Below are 20,298 nucleotides of genomic sequence, written 5' to 3' on the forward strand. Positions count from 1 at the left end.
CACATTACATGTGATACATATTTTATTTCTATTATTATTGTATCAGCTCACTTCAGATCATTAGGCCTTAGATCCCAGAGGTTGGGGACCCCTGTCCTAGACCATCAGTTAGGAGACGATGTGGGAAGTACAACACAGCTTGTGATGTCTCCTCAGGATAGTGCGCATCCTGCCTTTTTCCTTCTTTATTACAGGTCATCCTCATGCCCTCCCCACCCCTTCATGGGGCCACATGTGTAACTTGGGAGTGTGGTACTGGCACAGTTGCAGAGGCTGGTATGGGAGTCTAACCACCTGTCCATGTAGCTTCCTTGTGCTCTCTGAACATGCTTGTGGCTGATATCATAAGTACTACTTCCATCTTACCAAGATTGATGCTGAACCCTCTAAAGCTTATGATTTGGGTGTGTCTTTATGACTCCTGATGGGCAACTCTGGCCCATGGCACTTCATGTTCTGTGGTCTTATGCTCCATCTCAATTAGGAATCAGTAGCATATGAGGTACCTATGTATAGTGAAGTGAAGTGAAGTGAAGTCGCTCAGTCGTGCCCGACTCTTTGTGACCCCATGGATAGTAGCCTGCACCAAGCTCCTCCGTCCATGGGATTTTCAAGGCAAGAGTACTGGAGTGGGTTGCCATTTCCTTCTCCAGGGAATCTTCCCAACCCAGGGATCGAACCCAGGTCTCTCACATTGTAGACAGATGCTTTACCATCTGAGCCACCAGGAAAGTCACATAGAAACCTTTGCAGTAGATAGAATAAGCCTTGCTGCAAATACTATAGACCTAAGAGTCTATATTACCATTCTCCTATTGGAGCCCACAGTAAACTCTACACATAGCCTGCCGGGGTCCAGCCCTGGCTGATCCAGGGTATTCGAAGTGGGGATGGCATAGGCGAGGATCAGGATACAACAGCTTCAATTAAATATTAATTAGAGATGTAAAGAGTAATAGAATGAGGATAGCTCAGTAGGAAAATTCAGTGGAGAAAAGAGGCTGAGTAGCTTGGTTTACGCGGGAGACCAATAAAACTTCAAGACAAGAAGCTTGCACCACTTACATAGGCCGCAGGTGTCCTTCCGTTCTCCCAAAAGACAGGAGACACTGAGGCCTCCCCGGTCGGATCTTAGAAGCCCAGGCATAATTAGTAAGCATGGCGGATTCCGCGCTCCAGATGGAGACTCAGCCAGAGTGAGAGAGAGAGCGACATGGGGAGACCAGTATTTTGAGAAACTGATCCCTATTCTTTATTTTCCCTGGTCTACTTTTATACACTGAGATGTTATGCAAAAGTCACGCGGAGTCAGCAGTCCTGACTTTTATCAAAGTCAGGTGCTTCATATAAATGTATACAGAAGTCTTAGGGGTGTTACATCATCTTCTGGCCAGGGGGCCTGCTGACAATTTATGACCCTCTCCTTGTGACAGTGGTCAGTCAACCAGGACACTTATTTCTCCAGGGGTGATTATTCTTAAAACAGATGCCACCCTACATTCCTATAGGGTGAGGGTATAGTGGGTTTTAGTTAAGGAAAGAATTTACTTAGCCTAAGGTCTAACGTGATTAATATCAAAGGTTAATACTTATTTCTTCTATATATTCATTAATGTGTGTAAGGGCAGGGGATGTGGAGACTTAGCAACAAACATAGGCTCAACAAATGAAAAACCCTTCACCAATACAATTTCTAATCAGCCCATTATACTTATATTAATGGTTTTCTAACTTTTCTAAGGAACCTGTTTTTAGAAGGTTTAAAGCATCTCGTGCCTCTCACGGTTGGGAGGCTGTGAGCAATCACATGTGGCCGGACAAGCCTGTCAGGCAGGCTAGAGAACCTTCAGAGGAGTTTGTAGGTTAAAACACTCTTGTCACGCCCAGGAGTTTTTATTAACTGGAGCTCTAGGCTAACTCCTTCTCCGAAAGAGGTGGTGGGGGACAGCCCCCCGTAAAGTCAGAGGTATAGGTGAGAGCACAAAGTAGTAAAGTAGGCAGGCTCTGGTTATGAGGGTAGATGCTCGAGGATTTCCAGGGGGACTCCTGAGGCTTGATCCCGCCTTTGCGTATGTCGAGCCTCCTTCCTCATGACCTTTGCCATGGGCGGAGTGCCTCACTTTGGCCCCCAACATCAGCCTACTCTCAACACAGATACCTCTAATACCATAGTGTCTGGTAGGTCTGATGCCCCAAGTGGAATGCCTGCTCGTCTTGTACTTTGGGTACATTGCAGGTCTTTTTCATGCCATGGGACCCATTCAAAGCTGGAAATCTCCCAATTTTCTCAGCAAATGGATGGAAGCAGTGTTCGTAAGTGTGGGCTGTGCTGCATCCACAACTTTCAAAAGCCTACCAAGTATTGTGCTTCCTCCATTTTGGTGGGGATTATAAGATGCTGTGGGTTGTCATTTACTTTGGAGAAGATGTCCCAGTATACTCTCTTGGGTAGAGATGAGAAGAAGAAGGCAGGTTTCTTAGTCTTCCTCTTGGCTTTTGCCAAGTTTGGATACTTTTCTTTTTCCTGTACAGTTATTTGAGTATATTGACAGAGGTCCATTATGGAAGAACTGGAGGAATCATTTCCAAACAACTTTGTCATGAGGCCATGGGGTTCTTTTTCATGGGGACATGACCTTTCCATCAGTCAATGCATCAGGTCTGAGAATGGATACTGGGCAAGAGATTGTGAATTTTTATCGAGGTATCCACCTTCAGCCCTTAATTTCTTTTCATTATACAACTTGAGTAATACCCTTGAAGGCTGGCTGCTTGCTCAGTTATTTGATGTTTGGAGTATAGTGTTCTATTAAACACCTCCATTGTTCTTTGCAGGTCAGCTTCCTTGATTATCATTTTGACCTTACTATTCATTACGATAATTGTGTTCATCTTTCTTTTTTGTTAAGTGCACCCACCTGACTTATTTTAGTTTGGGATCTTCTCATGCCCATTGTTACCATGAGCCCAGTTTTTTAGTAGAATCTCTTACTGCTGTGGACTACCAAGGGCAGCTGTCACTGAGCCTCTTAACTATTCTGGTACCCTTCTCATTGCCAAATTCTTTAATATTTTGGTAAATGAATTGTCCCCGGGCCCTTCCATGGAACATAGTAGATGGGTAGGTTTTCTGGCCTTAGGTAGTACATCCAGTCTAGTAGATTCACTTCTCTAAATCTTTTGATTACTCCCTCCACCATCTGTCACATTTCTGCTTCATTAGGCTCTTGCTTTGTCCAAGCTTCCAAGAACCATCTTTGCAGCATATTAGCACTGTCTCCTGGGATCCGTAATGGGGTGACAATCTTAGAACACAGGAGAGTGCTCATGAATTGATAAATTCATCCATTTCCAAGTTCACATTTTATCCTTCCTGACGTGACATACTCATGATGCATTCCCATATAAACTCTTTTGGCTCCTGCTGGTACATATTAGCTAAGTTCTGTAGCTTCTTTGATACAGAGCCTCTAGCCTATTTTAGCAGGCCCAGAGCTTATTTCTCCAGATAGGTTGTTATAACTTTCTCCATGATCTGATGGCCAGGAGGAAAGATGTGATCGATTATGAGGGAATGTTTGTTATTTTGCAAAGCAAAAGCTTTTGCAGCATCTTCAAGCATAAGTGGGTTAGGGAGTGCAAGCCTTTAAGATGGAGGAGTGGGCCAGTTCTGAATAGCTAGAGGATTCAAAGGGATCTGAATGTATCTAAAGATTCATGATTTTCTAGTATGACAATTAATGCATTCCCATGCCAAGCCTCTGTATTCCACTCCCTCCCAATCAGGGCCCTGCCATTACCATACAAGACATGCTGGTATGGAGAATTCATCCTTATCTGGAGCATCTGTTTCTGCCAGCATCATTTTCTCATCTCTCGAGAGATCCCTCTGGATGCAGGAATTGAGAGCTTTTTTTTTTTTTTTAAGTATTACCAAAGAGGCTTTAAGTTTCTCATACCACATGATTTTGGCCATATTTCATCTTTCAATTTTAATTTCCATCTCAGCCCTCCATTAGGGAAATTTTAACTATTACACATAACTGCACACTAGTATTTTGGAAGTAAGTGATCTATCTCCTAAATCCCCTTTTATAGTATTCTACCTAGGATCACTTTTGGCAGGAGCTGTCCCCGATTGGCTCCTCAAGTGACAAACTCTAAGACTTTGAGATTTGCATGTAACAAGTTAACTGAGAAATGCCTTTAGTAAAAATAACTGTGATGAGTGAGCCGCAGAATTGGACAGAGGGAGAAGTTTGCAAGAGAGGCTTCAGTTGATCCTCTAGTGAGATCTGGAGCTGGAGCTGTGATGCACTTCTCAGTTGTCCCAACTGAATCAAGAACTTTTGGACTCTAGCATCACCAGTCACTGGATGCTGATGCCTCCAGAAAGAGGGGTATGTCTTTTTTAGTCTAAAGCAGTTCTTGGGGGAGGAAACTAGTTGTGAACTACCAACAGTTTACACCCCTTGCAGCTGGAGAAATGGGTACCTCATCTAGAAGGAGTATTTAGACAGTGGAATGCCCGATAGAGACTTGCTGAGGAACTTACCAGTGGAGTCCAGGGGTTCAGACTCTTAATTTCCACTGCATTGGGTTCAGGTTTGATTCTTAGGGAACTAAGGTCCTTCACACCATATGGCCAAAACTAACAAACTTGGTGAATAAATGATTGGATTATTCTTTGGCGGTTATAAGCCTCTTGAAAGTAGATTTCTTTTCTGATTCCTTTTGGATTGCTATATAGCGATTAGCATAGCTCCTTCCATTTCATAGTGGATTTATTGATGCGTATTGAATGAATAAATAAAGGATTTATGTATTATACATTTTATGGTTCTTATCCATCAGTGGCTATTCTAGTTCCCAGTGAATAATTGGAGGTTTTAACTATAATCCTTCTGCATTGCAATTTTCTAAAATTTGCCACTCCCACAAAGAAGGATGTTGTGGGTTTACTATTTGTGTGGAACAATGACGGGAAAGGTCACTTTGAAATGTGGCAGTGTGAGTGGGCCCTAGTTGAGCCCAAGTTAATTGCTGCTCTGCTCCTTAACCATGATGTAGGGCCCATTAGTGCCTGGTTGATGGCAATTCATTGGCATGCACTGCCTTAGATAGAGACTAAGTCTTGTGTGCTGTGGAAATGTCTATTAGCTTTACTCTGAATGCTTAAGAGTACAACAGACATGTTTAAAAATTCTTTCTGGGAAACAGATTGTTGGTAACTGCTTTATTTCCTCTCTAAACACATAGTTGTGTCACCACATGCATTAATTCTTCATTAAACGATGTCAGCATTCCACTTGGTAGAAATAATTGTACCCTTTGCTTAGGTACAATTATCCTGATGAAAGTAATTAGTCAACCAGCTACTTAAGAAGGAGCCATGCATTTGGAAGAGATTCAGCTTTTATGTACCATGTGGTAGGGATTTAGCTTGGCACTGGATTCTACTTGGTAACATGCAAAACTTCACAGAAGGTTTCTTGGTTATTTTATGGCCCTGGTAAAGGTGATGTCCCAAGAACATTCAGTACAAAGAAAACATACTAAAGGTATTAAGACCAAATGCATACCTTTTATTACAATATGAATTATTTGTAAAAATCTTTTTAAAAAACATCCACATAAGAAATTAGGAATCTAATATTTCTGTATTCTCTTCTGCCTGCTTGCCAACTTACTGGACTTTCAGCTAATGTACATCTGGATAAATCTCTCCCCTGCCATCAACTGTGCATTTGGAGTTTGGATTTTTCTAAAACAAATAGAAGAAAGTGACTCTTTTTAATGGCTTGAGATCTGAAGCAGTTTGTCAGAGTGGATAGTTCCTATAAACTTCACACTTCTTAAGTTGTCCTCAGTCTCTTTTGGATAAAAAGGTAAAGAAATTAGCAGTAGAGACTTGAGATTTCAAAAATTTTCTGGAGTGATGATGATGTTCTGTATTTTGATAGGGATTGGATAACACAGATGTTTGCAATAGTCAACATGCAGTGAATGATCTCTTTTACAATGGAGGGAAAGATTCAAAACAAATATTGAACTCTAACAGTATGAATAGTAAAGTATTTATGGGGAAAGCTACCTATGTCTGCAGTTTAATCTGAAATGCCTAACAATAATATTAGTTGTTAGTTGAATGTAACAATGGGTAGATAGACAGTTATGTGGTAAATATAGTAAATGAAGTACTAGAATGAAATGTTAGTGGTGAAATCTGGATCCCAGATATAGAGATGTTTCATGTACAGTTATTTAAAATTTTTCATATGTTGGAAATTTTCATAATAAAATATTGAAAATAATAACCACTGGCACTCTTCTTGCAGTGCCCTTGAGGCAAACTTTGATCAGTTTGATAGGTCGATTTATACAATGTTTATGGAGTACCTACCTTGCAAAGCTGGTTGTGGGGATGAGATTTCACTGAGATTTCATGCTTAGCAGTCTTCCTCTACTCTTAACGAGAGCTAGTGGAGCCACTTCAATCCCTTCCTGTAATTCCAATTCCAACAGAATGAATAGACAACTATATCTGAGCAGTCCGTGATTCATGGATTTATTTAATCTTATCTATCCATCCATCCATCCACCTACCTGTCCATTCATCCACTATCCATTCATTCACCTCTCTCTCCATTCATTCACCTGTCCATTCATCTGTTCATCCACCCTCCTATCCATCCATCTGCCCACCTATCAATCCACCTACCCATCCACCCATCCGTCCATTCATCCACCTATCCATCCATCCACCCTCCTATCCATCCATCCATCCACCCACCTATACATCTATCCATCCACCTATCCATTTATCCCTGTCTACTAAATTTCTGTGTTTGGTGCAAAGTATTTTAAAGGTGATCAAGCTGGAGTTTTATAGTCAAGAAGCTTATGGTGTCATGGGGATCTCAGCCTGAAGTTACTATTCTTGTGAGTTCCAGTCTGACCTTGTTTATTCATTCTGTCAGACAAAAATCACTTCAAAACCAGAACTGTGATGTAAGATATATGGAAATATACTTGTCTGCATCTGGAAAACTTCAAAAGTAGCATTTTTTATTTTTGTGGTAATTTTCAAAGCCACAAAAAATTCCAGTCACAAATAAAAAACCAAGGCTTTCCTGTGGGAAACTTTAGAGAAACCTAACAAAACTTTCCCCAATTGGAGTAAACCATTAAATACTTAAAAGCACTTTAGTAGCATATAAAACTAGACCAATCCTCTGAAAATCATGGGACCAAATCAAATGTTCAGTTTTGAAGTCCCAACTGAATGCATCTCACCCAGGTCCTGCCAAGGGAGTCACTGCTCTCTCCAAAGATGTCTCCCTCTCCCCGCACCTTTTTTTTTTTAATATTGGTTTTAATTACGTTTTACAGGATAAATTAGTTTACCATATTTGAATCACAGTTGCACACAGAGATGAAAAGTTCTTATTTCCCTCGTCCAAGTTTATTGCTGAAATAGCAACGTGTGTGATGCAACTACTATTGAAACTCCAGTCAGTTAAAAAAAAAGAAATTTCCAGTTAAGTGGGAGGGAGAGGAAATGGGAAAGAGAGTCTGAAACAGCAGAAACAGAGGAAGCAGAAGTAGAACAGAGATGCAGAGGGAAAAAAAAAAACTAAGGAGAGTAGACAAAGCCATGGAGCAGCAAATAACCCGGTACTCTTGGAGCCAAATGCTGAAACTGCTGTCAGTTCTAAATGAGTCTCTGTTTTCCTTTATCTCTCCTGCAAAAGAAAATCAGTCCTGAATATTCATTGGAAGGACTGATGCTGAAGCTGAAACTCCAATACTTTGGCCACTTGATGGGAAGAGCTGACTCATTGGAAAAGACCCTGATGCTGGGAAAGATTGAGGGCAGGAGGAGAAGGGGACGACAGAGGATGAGACGATTGGCTCAATGGACATGAGTTTGAGCAGGCTCCGGGAGTTGGTGATAGACAGGGAACCCTGGTGTGCTGCAGTCCATGGGGCTGTGAATAGTTGGACATGACTGAGCACCTGAACTGAACCCCCGCAAAATCAGTAACATGCTCACTCCTTGTCTTCATATGCCACTGTTTTCCATTAGAAAACAGTGGGATATGTTTCTCTGAATCCTAAGAATAAATGATCTGGATACTTGATTCATTCTGTCTACAATAGGAAAGATGTTTATCTCACCTATTTCTGTTTTGGTGTTAGAATGACAAACAAAGAGATCTTTGTTCTTAGAGAGCTTAGAGAACAAGCTTATGGTTACCAGAGGGGAAGCATGGAGGGGAAGGGGTAGTCAGGGGGTTTGGGATCAATGTGTACCTACTTCTATATTTAAAATGGATAGCCAATAAGGTCCTACTGTATGTATAGCACAGGGAACTCTGCTCAATGTTATATGGCAGGCTGAATGAGAAGGTAGCTTGGGGGAGAATGTATACATGTGTATGTATGGCTAGGTCACTTTGCTGTGTGTCTGAAACTATCATAGCATTGTCAATCAGCTATACTCCAATATAAAATAAAAAGTTCACAAAAAAAAATAGTACATGTGCAAAGACATAGAAAAAAAGAAACAAGCAAAATCCAACCAACCAACAGAAATTCCATGTCATACCAAAAAGAAGATTTGAAATTTACAGTGGCAGGTCCTTCCACAAGATGGTGCTCGTCTTTCTCTGTTTTTATTTTCCATCTTGAAAATCAAGATGACTGTGACTTGGGTTTCAAAAGGATTTGGTTGACTAAACGTACATATTCTTGGTAGTATCATAGGATTTTTTTCATTGGGATATTTGAGTTACATGGTACACTGGGGCAGTTGGAGGTGAAGGGAATATTATAGTTTAGGTATTCCTGGAAACAGACTGAATGCATCTGAAATGCTATGTGTGGCAAGGAATTTGTTATGAAATGAATGCTCAGGGTTTGACACCTGTACTTAAAAAGGGAAGGAAGCAGGACTGAATGGATAGGGTAGAATCCTAATGCAGGTCTTAGCTAACTCACGGGGCTCAGAACCTAGGATGACTTCCAAACCTGTTCCTTTTGGGGATCTGGGACCAGGCATTTATGATTCTGTATTGCCCTGTCTCTGGATGTGGACTGTCTCAAGAGGCAGACTGCTGGCAGAGTCACTTCCCAGAGAGGGCTCATAACAGAGCTGCCAGCCAGCAATATTCCCAGCAACTGTGGGGATAAATCCTGCCCTCCTGGAGGGGTATGTTCTGGCACGTTACAGCCTCCGCGCTCAGAGGCTTTTTTTTTTTTTTCTTCTGTTACGCTTCAGTCCCCTCATAGGTGGTAACCACAGGCCCACGTGACTCTTCGAGTCTCTCTATAGTCATGCGGTTAGCCATGGCTATTCCATCTCAGATCTTTTCTGTTTCAACTTATTTCTCTGAGCAGCTCTAGCCGTAGCTTCAATTTTCCTAGCAGCTTATCTTTCATCTTTAGTTTGAGTTCAAGAAAGATTAGTGTGCCTGGATGGAGAAAATTTCACCTCCTCAGATTCCTAGGCTGGGGAGGAGCAAACCACGACCCATGAGTGAGAAATGCACAGGTACAGAATTGGTTTCTGCTAATTTTTCTGCTCCTTGCACTAGTGTCAAAATGGATGGTGGTTGCTTTTCTGTTTCTTGCTCATAAGGAATGTTAATATGAGTTTCAAGTCAATCCACTGGTGGATCTATATATTTTCCTAGGAGAGCTTAAGAAGGGCTCACTAAATAATATTCTTTTCCAGCCATCAATCTGTGTTAGGAAGATGTATGACTGGTATCTAAGGTGCTGTCAGTGTGTTATTTTCCATGTTCCTCTCACATGTCAAATATAAAAATACAGCCTGTCATTGTAAGTATGATATGGGGCATTGTTCAGAGAGACTGTGAAAAATCCTGCAGGGTTCCCTGATACATCATTTCAGCAGCCTAATCATTTCATAGCCCAGTCTAAACAAAACAGTTAAGGGCATATCAACTTAGGTGGTGTTGAATCGGGGTCGATTCAGGGGAAAAAAGGGAAAAAATCCCAAGGAGAAAAAGTGTTTTGGGAAAAATAAGAGCCGCTTTGTCTTTTTATCCAATTTCGTAGTTACTGATCTTTTTCAGAAGGTTGTTTATCAGTTAATTATTCTCCACCACACCCTGCCCCCTGACATTTTGCCAAAGAGGCCAGGAGGCCTCGTTAAATCAGAATTTCTACTTTCAGCTCACCTGTCACAGCTAAAGGCTCCCTCAAACGCATTGACATCGATTAATATTTAATGATTGAAGAGTAGAAATATTGGCTCAGCACTTTTTACTTTTTCCTTCTTTAAATTAAGAAGAAAAAAAAAATGCTTTCAGTGGAATGGATTCTGCTGCATACACTCCTAGCTCTAGATTTCTTCAATGGGAGATGTATGTGGGTGCCAAGGAGGAGAGACCTGTGGAAGGCCATGTGTGCTGCAGGAAATGGCTAGACTGTGATGGGCAGAGAGAACTAACAGTTAATGAGCATGTACTCTGTGCCAGGCACTGTATTAGGTACTTTCACAATTCAGCTCCAACATTCCTCCAACATTCATGGCACCTCTATAATGTATTATTTTCATTTTACAAATGAGGAAACAACCTCAGAGAAGTCAGAAAACTTGCCTGAGGTCACATATCAAGCAGCAGTCAGTATTGCATCTTGCATTGTTTGGTTACACAGTCCATACTCTTTCCAAACACATGTTGCCATCCTGAGAGACAGAAGACCTGAGCCCATTGTATGAGTGGCCTATTTGAGTCTGGTAGTCATACTATATCTTTATGGTTCCATTTTTCCATCTGTGAAATGGGCTGTGAATCAGATCTTGAATTCTAATTCAGACACAAGATCCTGTTTCCAAATCAGGTTAGCATTTAGTTGCTGCTGCTGCTAAGTCACTTCAGTCATGTCCGACTCTGTGCGACCCCATAGACGGCAGCCCACCAGGCTCCCCCGTCCCTGGGATTCTCCAGGCAAGAACACTGGAGTGGGTTGCCATTTCCTTCTCCTAGGAGCTATAATACCTGACAGATAATTTTTTATAGCACACGGATGGAAGACACTAAGAAACATTTCCTTCCAGGGAAAATTGTAAAGCATATAAAATGCTAAAAAAGTTGAAATATGCAGTGTGCCTTTTTAGGGAGATCTATAATCATAACAGTGAGAGTAGAGAAAAGGTGTGCTCAAATGGAAAGAGAATAGGCTTTGAACCAGACAGATAATTTAAATTAGTTTTGTACACTAGGGTAAGACTTGTAACCTCAATTCATCTTAGCTTCCTCATCAATGAAATGGGGATAATAATCCATACTTCACAGAATTGTGAAGAATGGAAGAGATAATGTATTTATATAAATATATAATTTAGGATATATTATATAATATATATATATATATATACTAAGGATAAATTTAATGTGGGCTTCACTGTTGGCTCAGATGGTAAAGAATCTGCCTGCAATGCAGGAGACCAGAGTTTGATCCCTGGGTCAAGAAGATCCCCTGGAGAAGGGAATGGCAATCCATTTCAGTATTCTTGTCTGGAAAATTCCATGGACAAAGGAGCCTGGTGGGTTACAGTCCATGGGGTTGCAAAGAGTCAGACACGATTGAGTGACTCACACACACACATTTATATTTAATATATCCTTATAGTATATAGGAATAGTGTTTGACACACAGTGGACACCTGTTAACTAAGAGATGGGGATTATTAAATATTAATATTAAAAGGAAATATCAGTCATTATCAACCTTCATAACTGTACCAGGCTTATCCAACCTCATCACTTATTGCCAAAGATAAACTAGACCCATGCCAAAAGGAAGCATATAGATGAAGACACAAGGAGTCATTTTAAGAACTCAATCTCCTATGTATACTGATAGATTTATAAGTAGTGGATTTCAGCAAGCAAAGACCGACCCTTAATTCAGCTTAGAGGGGAAAAAAAGGCCTGGAGGAGACACCTGCTCTGAGGTTTAAGATGTGAAGAAAGTTTGCCAGGATTTGGCTGTTGGCTGTCCCACAAAAAAATCATGATCAATTAGGAAACTGTGGCTTACAAAAGTTAAGTGATTTTTCCAGGATCACATGGGTAGGTGAGGGGAGCAGTCAATTTTTGACTCCAGATTCAGTTGATTCCAAATAGTCTCTTCCCACCTGTTAGGATGTGAGAGAGCCAGGAGTGCAAAGCTGATCAACAGTTTTGAAGTACAGCGCCAACAAGGATTCAGCTAATTAAAATGAAAGAAGAAATCAGATAAAGCAAGATGTAAGATGGTGGGTGAAATCTGAGGCCTCCAGCCTAACACTCACATGTGGTGGACATTCATGAGGTTTTTGGCATCCTCGATTCTGTTCCCTTTTTTACCATCACCTTAGTTTCTGTGGGGCAGTTATCTCTTCCCTCAGAGTACATATGGTGGGATCCTAAGCAAGAACCCTGCTGTCACCTATAAAAGGAGTGTGCCCATGGTGTAAAGCCAGCTGGTTGCTCATTCCCTGGAATTTGAATCTTGAACAAAGTACCAAGCAGACAATGCGTGATCAGACTTGAATCACCTTTGGGGGTAGCAGCTAGCTTCTTCCTGCCGTGGGTTCATTCCTCTTGTTTCTGCAGTCCTTGATTCCAGATTTCCAGGTTGCTGTTTCTCCTGTCTCTTTCAGACTTGGTGTCCCACTTACCTATCAACTCTAAGAACTCCTAGTATCCTTGCAATATATTCCTTTTGGTTTAAATCAGCCAGAGTCAGAGTCTGTTGACTGCAAACAAGAACCCAGTTGCCACACCAGAATTGTATTTTAACCACTCCTCATGCCTTCATGGGTAAGTTGGGAATATTCAAGGAGACATTGTTGGGACTTGGAAGTGATTCTTCTACACTGTATCACGAAGCAGTTGTTAAAGTCTATTGTTTCATGAGCAATAAATAAGACTAGATTAATTTCTAGGGAATTGGCATGAACTTTTATTTTTATTTTATTTTTAGTGCTTCCTCTCTTTAATTTTTTTTTTAAGGCTGCATCAGATCTTAGTTGTAAAATGTGGGATCTTACATTGCTTTCTCTCTAGTTGTGATGTGTGGGCTCCAGAGCACATGGGCTCTGTACTTGCAGCACAGATTTAGCTGCCGCATGGCATATGGGATCTTAGTTTCCTGACCAGGGATTCAACCCATGTCCCCTGCACTGGAAGGTGGATTCTTAACCACTGGACTGCCAGGGAAGTCCCTAGGCATGAACTTTTAAAGGGAGGTATAAGTGGCAGTAGGGAGCATTGGATTTGATAGCAAATCTTCTCTACCTGTTATCCAGTGACATACACTAATTTAATATATATGTTGCTAAGATTTCCTACTAAGCAAAGATTTGATTCAAAAAAAAATATCAGAGTAAATACTTGGAGATATTTCAGTGATCTGCAGGAGATATTTCAGTGATGCTTCAACCATCAAAATGATAAAATTGGAATTTCTGACATTGGTTCACACTGTGTACCCCTTCTTCCAGTTGGATCTCTGAATGAATAATAAGAGCATAGTCACAGGGTCAGAATACTACGCAGTGGGGGAGAGAAGAATTTTCCTTCTCAGCTGGCAGAGTCATTGTAGATGAGATGGGGGTTAAGGACTACTGGACTTTGAGGATTAAGACTAGAAGCTGTGCCCACCAGTGAATATTCCAGCTGGGCAATGAGACAGGAAGTCTACTTCTATAAAGAACACAAAGAAAGGAACTGAAGGCAATTCACATACTTCGTCTACTGGGGAAGAAAATCCAATAGATAGAGGGCTTAACTTTTGGAAGGAAAGTAAACAAACAAATTGGAGAAGGAAATGGCAACCGATTCCAGTATTCTTGCTTGGAAAATTCCATGGACAGAGGACCCTGGTGGGCTATAGTCCATGGGGTCCCAAAGAGTTGGACACGACTGACCACACAAAAAATAGAATATGGAGGGATATCAAAAATTGTGTACCCCAAAGGAGGATAGGATTAGTTTAAGACTTAGAGGAGGAGCAAACCTCAGAGAATGGTTTCTGCCAGTAAACAGAAGAGAATTAGAAAATCAGATCATTTAGAGTAGAATGCAAGATGCCTCTTCCTTGTAAAAAAGTAACAGAAAATCATACTGAAAGACATTGGATGAAATGAGAAGGGAGATTCCTAAGTGAAGAAAGGACTTTTAGAGAACCTAGAATGAACTAGCAGGATAAAATTGAATTGCACCATACTGGATGTTTGGGGCTGGTGCACTGGGATGACCCAGAGGGATGGTATGGGGAGGGAGGAGGGAGGAGGGTTCAGGATGGGAACACATGTATACCTGTGGAGGATTCATTTTGATATGTGGCAAAACCAATACAATATTGTAAAGTTAAAAAATAAAATTAAATTAAAAAAAATTGAATTGCAGCCAAGAATAGAATAGGCATTGTGGAAAATCAAGTCACTGATGCATTGAACAAACTCAAGAAATGCAGAAAAAAGGCTAGAAAGATGAAAACAATGAAGAAGATATGACTCTCCAAGGCAGAGAATAGAGATGAAGCTTTAGGTTTTTAAAATGAGAAAACAAAAACTACCAGAAATGAAGCAATAAGCAAAGACATATGTTAAGTAAAAAGCAACTTCTCTGAGTCATACAAAGACCTAAGTATCGAGAACAGAAGGATTCACTGCATGTTAGACAAAATTGAAGAACAGAGAACCATACTTGAATACAACCGGCCAAAATGTTTGAATTAGAATAAAAATAAGTCCTACATTCACCCAGGAGGAAAAAAAAATGTTGCCTATCAAGACTGACTTTAACCTTTCTGTAATAGCAAATGCCAGAATTTGAGAAAAATCTTGGTGGTTTGGGGTGAAAAGTTTGTAACCCAAGAATTTTCAAAGCATTCAGATTGCCTCTCAGGTGTGAAAGCAGCAGAAAGACCTTCACCATTATTTCAAGGCTCAGAAACTATTCATGGTTGTGGTCCTTCTGTTATTTAAAAGTGTTATTGAAATAAGCTATCAAGTTGCAAAGTACAGCGTAAGGTCAACATATACTTAGTGATATTGTACTAAATTTATGTGGTGATAGATGGTAACTAGACTTACTGTGGTGGTCATTTCATAGCGTGTATACATGGTGAATCGCTTTGCTGTACACCCGAAACTAACACAGTGCTGATGTCAATCACATCTCAGTAAGAAACTGCTGCTGCTGCTGAGTCACTTCAGTCGTGTCCGACTCTGTGCGACCCCATAGACGGCAGCCCACTGGGCTCCCCCGTCCCTGGGACTCTCCAGGCAAGAACACTGGAGTGGGTTGCCATTTCCTTCTCCAATGCATGAAAGTGAAAAGTGAAAGTGAAGTTGCTCAGTCGTGTCCGACCCTCAGCGACCCCATGGACTGCAGCCTACCAGGCTCCTCCATCCATGGGATTTTCTAGGCAAGAGTACTGGAGTGGGGTGCCACTGCCTTCTCCGCAATAAGAAACTAAAAACATATTATTTAAAAACAAACTATAAACATACTGTTGTTGCTGTTGAGTTGCTAAGTTGTGTCTGACTCTTTGCAACCCCCTGGGCAGCAGCACACCAGGCTTCCCAGTCCTTCACCATCTCTTTGAGTATAAACATGTAGGAGATTAAAAATGAGCAAAAATAAAAATTCTCGGCACTGTGCTGATGTCTCACACTGCATCCTAAAATTGGATTTTGTCATTTGAAGCCTGAAGAGGTTAACGTGGCTAAGCTAACCCTCACAGCATTTCCTTTCACACTTACTTTTTTTTTTTTTTTCCACTTTCTTGGCACCAGATGTAACTCTTGAGCCATATCAGTTACTCTCCTTTGCTCCTTTTCCATTGAAAGCTCTTGCAACATTCACAGTACTTTTCGCTACAAGGGCTTGCTGACAATGAATGACCTATCTATGTTATTGGACTGGAGAACCTGGAAAATGATTGAACAAAAGATGTGCTTTTGTTCTACACAAAAGTAAAGTGAGTCTCTGTATTCTGGAAATTTTCAAGGCCAAAGATCTGACTGTTGGTGTTCTGTATTTCTCAAACATATTAACTCCAGTCCTCGGGATTTTATCTGGGCAGGTTTATAAACAACCCAGTGGAAAGTTTTATCACAAGGGCTCTATTCAGTTTCTTCTCACTTAATTTAAAACAATTATGTATATGAAAAGCCTATATGGAAAATGCAGCTAAACATTAATAATATTACCCAGTGGATGGTGGCCTTCGAGGTCACTTTTTTCTCCACAGTTTGCTATAGTATTTCACAACCAAGAATATATTACTCTTATAATTAGAAGGAGTTTCATAAAAAAAAGTCACAGTATTCATAGTTTACAGACATTTCACAAAACCAGAAAGGCCAGTAACATGAAAAAAAAAATCCTCTGTTTTATTAGTAATAAAAGCATTTCAAATTAAAAGCACCAATAATGAGTATGTTTTCCTAATCATGAGAGTGGGCAATGATTTAAAAGTTTGACTGCACCTGTAAAAGTAAAGTTGCCGTGTGAAGTTCTCACCTGTTACTGTGAGAATATAAATGAGCACACCTATGTTGGATATGGTTGGATGTGTAACCTGGTGGGCTACAGTCCATGGGGTCACAAAGAGTCGGACATGACTTAGTGATTGAGCATGTTGGATTTAACTACAGTATCTGGGAGAGTTAGCAATATACATATGCAGAATATACACCTTTAGATGGTTGCAGCATTTTTTGTAATAACAAAACCTAAATACATGCATGCATGTGTGCTCAGGCGTGTCAGATTCTGCAACCCCATGAAGTGCCGCTCACGAGGCTCCACTGCCCAAGGAATTTCTGGGGCAAGAATGCTGGAGTGTGTTGCCATTTCCTACTCCAGAGGATCTTCCTGACCTAGGGATCAAACTGCATCTCCTGCATCCATTAAAAGAAAAAAAAGATAAAAAATTGTGATATATTTTACGCTATAATTAAAAATAGCTGAATGTGAGCTACATAAGACAGTGTGGAGAAATCAAAAAATGTCATGTCCAAGTTACAAAAGAATATTTATAGCATAATTTCAGTTTTATAAATTTAGAAACATACAACTCAAGCCTTACTTTGTTTATGGATTCAAACATATGTGGTAAAATTATACAAATATACAAAGAAATGATGAATTCAGGATGGTGATCATCTCTGGGGAGTGGAGGAAGGGACTTGGAATTGGGGAAGAGCAGCACAAAGGGCATTGGTCACTCTCTAATTATTTTTCTTGAAAAAAAACATAAAAATCAGAGGCATATATATGAAGATGTTAATATCTGGCAAAACGAAGAGTAGGTAAAAGTTTAGTTGCTTGAAATATGTCTTAGTAAAAATGAAAATAATATATTTAATTCATTATATATATATATTTAACTTTTTAAATTATATTGGAGAATAGTTAACAATATTGTGTCTCAAGTGTAAAGCAAAGTGATTCAGGTGTAAATATACATGTATCTATCCTTTTTCAATTTCTTATATAAAAATAAAGTATGTTTACAATTTTAGTGTGCAGATTATCACAGGGAGATAAAATATAAAGACTAAAAGAGGAGGGGGGCAAGATGGCAGAGTAGGAAGATCTTGGGCTTGTCTCCTCCCATGGACATATTAAAATTATAACTACACATAGAGAAACTATCTCTGAGAAAGACCTGAAGACTAACAGAAAGGATTTCCCTCACTTCTTGGCAAATAGATGGGGAAAAAGTGAAAACAGTGACAGATTTTATTTTCTTGGGCTCCAAAATCACTGCGGATGGTGACTGCAGCCATGAAATTAAAAGATGCTTGCTCCTTGTAATAAAAGCTATGACAAACTGAAATAGCATATTAAGAAAGCAGAGACATTATTTTGCTGACAAAGGTCCATCTAGTCAAAGCTATGGTTTTTCCAGTAGTCACATATGGATGTGAAAGTTGAACCATAAATAAGATTGAGTGCCAAAGAATTAATGCTTTCAGATTGTGGTGCTGGAGGAGACTCTTGTGAGAGATCATACAATTCAATTATACAGGAAATCAACCCTGAATATTCATTGGAAGGACTGATGCTGAAGCTCCAATACTTTGGCCACCTGAGGAGAAGAGCCAACTCATTGGAAAAGACCCTGATGCTGGGAAAGGTTGAGGGTAAGAGGAGAAAGGGGTGACAGAAGATGAGATGGTTGGATGGCATCACCGACTCAATGGACATGAGTTTGGGCAAACTCCAGGAGTTGGTGATGGACAAGGAAGCCTGGTGTGCTGCAGTCCATGGGGTCACAAAGAGTTGGACATGACTTAGTGACTGAACAATAACAAAGATAAAAAGATAAAGCTACACTGAGACAGGTAGGAGGGGTGGAGATGTGATTTGGCCAGAACCCACATCCCCAGAGCTGCAACCCACAGGCAGAAGAGGCTCAGAGGCTCACAGGTCCTCCTGAGGAACGAGGGCTCTAAACCCCACGCCAGGCTCCCCAGCCCCAGGGACTGCCCTGGGGAGATGAGCCCACATAACATCTGACTTTGCAAATCAGCAGGGCTTATGCCTGGAAGAACTGGAGAGCTATAAGAAACTGAGAATCTGTACTTAAGGAGTGTGTTCAAAATCTTGCTTGCTCCAAGTCCCAGTGCAGAGGCAGCAGTTTGAAAAGTGCCTAAGTTATATGTGGAGGAGATACAATGACTAATTTTAGGCCATGTACCCGAGGGGCAGGGAACTGCTGGAACTTTCACTGAGTACGGGGGAGCTGATGGACACCAGTTTGTTTTCCTTTTGTTTTCAGCTCACTCTGTCTCTAGCTGGCCTGACATTGACAGGTATCACTTAAAAAATTATTATTTTTTAATTGAAGGATAATTGCTTTATAGAACTTTGTTGTTTTCTGTTAAACATCAGAATGAGTCAGCCATAGGTGTACGTATGTCCCCTCCCTCTTCAATCTCCCTCCCATCTCCCTCCCCATCCCACCCCTCTAGGTTGACAAAGAACTCTGTTTGAGTTCCCCAAGACATACAGCAAATTTCCACTGGCTATCTATTTTACATATGATTATGTAAGTTTCCATGTTACTCACTCCATACATTTCACTCTGTCCTCCTCTCTCCCCATATCCGTAAGTCTCTTCTCTGTGTCTGTTTCTCCGCTGCTGCCTTGCAAATAAATTCATTGGTACCATCTTTCTAGATTCCATATATATGCATTACTATATGATATTTATCTTTCTCTTTCTGACCTATTTCACTCTGTATAATAGGCTCTAGGTTCATCCACCTCATTACAGCTGACTCAAATGTATTCCTTTTTATGGCTGAGTAATATTCCATGTGTATATGTACCATGACTTCTTTATCCACTCATCTGTTGATGGTCATCTAGCCTGCTTCCACGTTCTAACTATTGTAAATAGTGCTGCAATGAACAGTAGGGTACATGTGTCTTTTCCAATTTTGGTTTCCTCAGGGTATTGGAGAAGGAAATAGCAACCCACTCCAGTATTCTTGCCTGGAGAATTCCATGGACTTAGGAGCCTGGCCAGTTATAGTTCATGGAATCACAAAGAGACAGACATGACTGAGCAATTAACACACAGGCTGTATGCCTAGGAGTTCAATTGCTAAGTCATATGTTAGTTTTATTCCTAGTTTTTTAAGGAAGCTCCATACCATATTTCATAGTGGCTGTATCAATTTACACTCCCACCAACAGTGCAAGAGCGTTCCTTTTTCTCCACACCCTCTCCAGCATTTATTGTTTGTAGACTTTTTGATGATGGCCATTCTGACTGGTGTGAGGTGATATACCTCACTGTAGTTTTCATTTGCATTTCTCTAATGATGAGCGATGTTGAGCATCTTTTCATGTGTTTGTTGGCCATCTGTTTGTCTTTTTTGGAGAAATGTCTGTTTAGGTCTTTCCCCACTTTTTGGTTGGGTTGTTTGTTTTTCTGGTATTGAGTTGTATGAGCTTTTGTATATTTTGGAAATTAATCCTTTGTCAGTTGTTTCATTTGCTATTGTTTTCTCCCATTCTGAGAGTTGTCTTTTCACCTTGTTTATAGTTTCCTTTGCTGTGCAAAAGCTTTTAAGTTTAATTAGGTCCCACTTGTTTACATTTGTTTTTATTTCCATTACTCTGGAGGTGGGTCATAGAGGATCTTGCTTTGACTTATGTCATTGAGTGTTTTGCCTATGTTTTCCTTTCAGAGTTTTATAATTTCTGGTCTAACATATCCATTTTGAGTTTACCTTTGTGTATGGTG

Source organism: Bos indicus, chromosome 28 (assembly GCF_029378745.1).
Source record: "Bos indicus isolate NIAB-ARS_2022 breed Sahiwal x Tharparkar chromosome 28, NIAB-ARS_B.indTharparkar_mat_pri_1.0, whole genome shotgun sequence".
Lineage (NCBI taxonomy): Eukaryota > Metazoa > Chordata > Mammalia > Artiodactyla > Bovidae > Bos > Bos indicus.